Consider the following 5,167-nt stretch of genomic DNA (forward strand, 5'->3'; position numbering starts at 1 on the left):
CTCGAGCCCGAGTCCGGCCGTGGCACGCCTCCCCGCGCACCTGGGCCCGCACGCCGAGGCCCGGTCCTCGCCCCTATAAAAGCACCGCGCCCACTCCCCGAATCCCCTAGTCGCAGCAACCGCCTCGCAAACCCTAGCCCTAAATCGCCGCCGCCATTGGAGTTACGCTCGAGCTCGGTTCCGCTGCAAATCTCGCCGCTCCGCCGCTCCCTCGCCTCCACAAGCCGCCTCCAGGCCTCCGCGTTGTGGTGAGAACCTTCGCTGGTCACCTTCCCCTCTCCCTCTTGCTCCCGTGCATGCCCGTTCGCTCGCCGTCGTCCTGCCGAGCAACCTCACCATCGATCATGCCCTTCGCCACATCTAGGCTTCGTGCGGACCCCGCCCTCGCGTTCCCCGTTTCGTGCTCGAGCTCCCCGACCTAGCTGTGCCCAAATCCGAGCCTAGATGGCCGATTTTGGCCAACGCCGTCGAGCCGCCGCCACGCACGCCTCGCCGCCGCTCTGCCACGATCGACCTAAGCCGCTCGATCGCGATCCAACGATCCAATCTAATCTAACCCGATTCAAGCCTCAGCATACCGGTCAATTGTGGACAATTTGCAAAAGAGTCCTCGCTGTTTCCTTTATTCAACCCGCGGTCACCGTGCGTTGAAAAGTAATTTCAGTTTGGTCCAAATTCTTTCGCCGAGCCCCCTAATCTTCCAGATATTGGAACCCGCAGTCCACCTCAGTCGCGCCCTAGTTTTTTTCCTCACTAGCCCCTGTAGTTTAGGTTTAATTTCATTTTAGTCCCTGGTTTCTTTGATGCTAGCCCTTAGAAGTTCAAAACTCTCACAAACAAGTCCCTGGTGCACTGTTTTAGCCATATCTTTCACGTTTCAACTCTGTTTTCATCGATTCTTGCGCTCACATGATCCTTGCAATGTGTGCAGTAGCTTTATCACTTTGTTATCCTCTGTGAGCACACTTTGTTGTGTCTTACAAATCTTTTCTGTTAGTCCTTAACCTTTTAGTTAATCGCGACTAGATTCCTGACTCACTGTTTAGTCCATAGAATCGCCGTTTTAGTTCCGTTTTCTGTGTTTCTTGCGCTCTCGTAACCGTAGCAGTGACTCCTATCCTTTAGTATGCTCTCTTAAGTTTTTCTTTTGTTTTGGTGTATTGTTCTTAGTTGTACCTATTGTTTGCTTTGTATGTTGTCGATGATTGCTTCGAGTAGAAGGATCGTTGTTGAAGCTTGAAGAATCAAGAATTCCAAGTGAGCAAAAGCTGAAGAGCAGTAAGAGTAGCTTTTCGTTGGAGAAAGGCAAGTGACCCTAACCATATTTCTATATGTGCTTATTTACAAGAGTATTATGATTTAATTGGAACATGGAGAACCACCCAAGAAAACCGTACAACCACAATACTATATGGCTCTGGTCTTGGCTGATTAATTAGAGACTCTAGCTTGTGATAGTCTTACCGAAAGGGCAAGAGGTGATGCATCGATGGGGTATAGCTCGGTCCTCTTGGGGCAATTGGTATTGTTTAATGGTCCTTTGGCAACGTACCACCTCATTAGGACAGTGTTATGCTCTGCTTTGACTTGAATCCTTAGCGGGTTATCATTTGTTAGGGAATCTTTGTAAAGGCCTCGTAGTTTTCCTATGCAATCACACATCGGAAGTGTGATATTGTGCCTAGCTAGCACATTGCGTGGTTGGGTTCAAAGTTCTTCGGAACTTTTACGCGAATTGGGGTGAAAGTGTACAACCTCTGCAGAGTGTAAAACTGATATATCAGCCGTGCTCACGGTCAAGAGCGGCTTGGACCCTCACATGATTAATTTAATTTAAAGATGGAATTAAATCACTTTCTGGTTATTTTTTGTGGCCTTGCTGAGTACCAACCATAAGTGTACTCACCCTTGCTTACTGCTGCTCAGAAGTAGAATGTTGTGGTGAAGTCTGTTGAAGATGTTGCTAAGTTCTAGGCGTACGCAACCCCCAGTCAATTACCTGTGAAGTTTGAAGCCTTCGTTTCCAGGATAAGCTGTATAACTCTGATAGTCTTTTATTTGTTTTAGTTATCTTTTTCGTGATACTGTTACTGATTATTCACTTATAATGTCTCTATATGTATGGAACTTGATCCTGGCATACATATAGTTATGCATTCGGTTTTATCCTTAAAACCGGGCGTGACAACCAAACTGTGCCATCCTGCAATTGGGCCTAGTTCTTTCTGGTGCTCCCATAAGATTCATTTCTGTAGTGCTGAGTGTTCCCTACTTTTTTTTTCTGTTTTTTCTTGATTTTTCTCTCCATTGTGTTCCACCTCCACTCTCAACTTCGCGACAAAGGAGACATTTGCGCGGTACATTATTTTGACAACTTAGTAGCTTTTTCATGGTGCTGAAGAGAGAATAATGATATCAAGATGGACTGTTCAAGGATTCTTCACTTTTCACATTTACATGATGATTTGATTCTGGGTGTCTCTTATGTGCCCTTTCCAGTTGAATATATATATGTTTTGAGTTATCATTTATCAACAGCACCTTTACCTTTTGTTTTAGGGTAAAGGGTAATTGCGCATATCCTGTCATGTCACTTTTATCGGAAGCACTACCAAGTAAATGTAAGACCTATAAATAGTTCATTACAGGAGCATTATTATGGGAATTCAGGTGAAGGCTGTGGCCAAAGGCTTAGCATCCTTGAAGCAGCAATGTGGGGGTTGGCGTGCATCAATGAGTGGAAACCGGTGATTGCGATGCTAGTCTTTGACCTCATTTCTGCTGTGACAATAGCCTTGATCAAGAAGGCGCTGCAGGAGGGGCTCGACCGTCTAGTACTCATCACACTGCGACAACTGGTGGCCACAATCTTCCTTGCTCCGATTGCCTATTTCAAAGAACGGTACAAAAATTTGAATTTTCAGTGAGTGATCAAAGTTCAAAACATAGGCTGTAATGCAATGCTAATGCTGAATTGTCTACCTATTTTGTCTTTTCCGGAGCACAAGGCCTAAGCTGACAATGGAGATCCTTGTGTACCTCTTCTTCAGCGCTGCATTTGGGTACAATCATATATATCTTGGTCACACGTGTGACAACTTGGCTAATCCTTTCTTGTGTGAATATCTCTTTTCGATTCATTGCTTTTCATTTGTTCTGTCCAGTGCCGCTCTATCTCAATACACCTTCTTCTATGGGCTGCAGTACACGACCGCTACATTCGCCATAACTTTCACCAACATGGCTCCTGTGCTCACTTTCCTCATCGCGGTCTTGCTAAGGTGCCCCATCACCCTAACCTGTCCGTTTCCTGCACTTGGCCTTCCTGTGTTGTCTGAGACCCTTTCCTTCATTCAGGGTGGAATCATTGAACATGAAGTATGAAGGACCAGATAGGCGACCAGAGGGGGGTGAATGGGAGCCTCAAATTCGATTTGAAAAACCGAAGAGAAAAGTCCCGATTACACCCAACGCACCTCGGACGAAGAGTATCAGTACCGCATAGCTCAGAACGACTATCAGCACTAGGAATACTCTTGACACACAATCAGAAGCTCGATCGAGAAAAGTCCGAACAAAATCTCACAAGTTCAACCACGCAAACAAAGATCGGAGCAAAGCGTTCGGAAAGCCAAAATATCTCAGAAACTCGAACAAAGGGGTTAGAGCATAGATAAAACAAAAACTAGAAATACTGGAATGAAATCTAGCTAACACAAGAACAACTAAACTAATTTTTGTTTTGCTTTTTCAGGTTTTAATTAAGCAAAAAAATAATTAAACCTAGAGCAGGAAAATAAATCTAGAGAAGGAGCTAAGCGACTAAAACTAGAAGGCAGCCCTAAAACATGATTTGCTACTCAAAAGGGACCTAAGAAAAATCTAGCAAAATCAACAAAAAAAGAAAAGACTGGTGAAGCAATTCATCGAACACCTTACGGGCAGAGTTGTGCTGATGAAGAACGAACACGATCAAAGTTGGGATTTCCCACACACGCACTCGATTCGTCTCCCTGCACAAGAATCACACAAACACGAAACCACAAAGCTGCTGAATTTTACCATTTCCTCCACTAGGTGCCCTGCACCGGCAAGCGCAAACGCCCCTGGCCACGGCAGCCTGCGTGCCCCCCTGCAGCGCGTGCAGCACGCTCCGCTTGCTGCTGACCAGCCTTCAGCACCGCTTGCCGCTAGCCCCGTCACTTCGTGAGGCCGTGCGCGCGCCGTGCACCACCCTTGCCCCGCAGCTGCTGCGCCCCGCTGGCCTTCCCTGTGCTGCTGCCTGGCGCCAAATCAAAAACGCCAGTGCCCCTCCTAGCTCCTCGCTGCTGCTACTGCTCATGTGGTGAGGACAGGGGGCGTCTGCTTCTTGTGCTGCACTTAATTCCCTGCACACGCATGCACAAGAATCAAGCCGCCCAAAGCTCCTGCACCAAGAATAGAGCCAACTCCTAAACCACGGGAATAAAAAGGAACACAACAAAAAGATGAATCAAACACCCTGGATGGCACAGGAGGATAAGGCCTCCATTCCCTTCCAATCTCAGTACAAGAACTCAATGATCCATGGTGATTTCCTAACCCTAGAGAGGAGATAAAAAAACAAAAACGGAGGAGGAGATAAGGGGCGACGGGAACTCGTGGATGGATACCGTTGGCTGCCCTCCACTCTCTATTTTATCCCCTCCAACTCTCTAGACTAAAGACTAAAATACCCCTAGACTTAACTAGACACTAGAAAGCCCGTAGGGGCAAAACAGGAAAAGATACATTGGACTCATCCGACGGCCGAGGTTCTTTCTTCGACTCGAAGCCTTCTCCGCGATGCCGCCATGTGGACGAAGATCCGTTTCGCGGTTTTGGAGGGTCCGCGAAACCCGGATAGGTGGCCGGTTTTGAGAAAACCGCAAAAACTCCACGCGCGGGAAGATTCCCGCCTACACGCCGTGGCTCTAGATGCCGTTCCCGCCTCGGCCTTCTGACGGCTCTAGATGCCGCCCGACGCCCGTCACCACCTCGCTCGCAGCGAGGCCCTAGACGCCGTCGACACCCGTCGCCTCTGTCAGTCCCGAGACCGACGCCCGTGCCTCCACGACTTGGCGTCTTCAACCGCCGTCAGCTTCCTTGGTTTTGTGGCGCAAACCAAGAAACCCGCCTTCCGTCGCCG

The 5,167-nt window shown here is 47.9% G+C and overlaps 1 long non-coding RNA gene across 1 annotated transcript; it reads right to left on the reverse strand.

The window, feature by feature from the left end:
• Positions 1–2,423: 2,423 nt before the first annotated feature.
• LOC120697258 lies at positions 2,424–4,757 on the reverse strand. Its single transcript, XR_005684397.1, has 2 exons — positions 2,983–4,757; positions 2,424–2,887 (listed from the first exon to the last, which is right to left on the reverse strand). It is a non-coding gene; the product is annotated as an uncharacterized LOC120697258 (long non-coding RNA).
• Between the last annotated feature and the right edge of the window lie 410 nt (positions 4,758–5,167).

This window comes from Panicum virgatum, chromosome 3K (assembly GCF_016808335.1).
Source record: "Panicum virgatum strain AP13 chromosome 3K, P.virgatum_v5, whole genome shotgun sequence".
Taxonomy (NCBI): Eukaryota; Viridiplantae; Streptophyta; class Magnoliopsida; order Poales; family Poaceae; genus Panicum; species Panicum virgatum.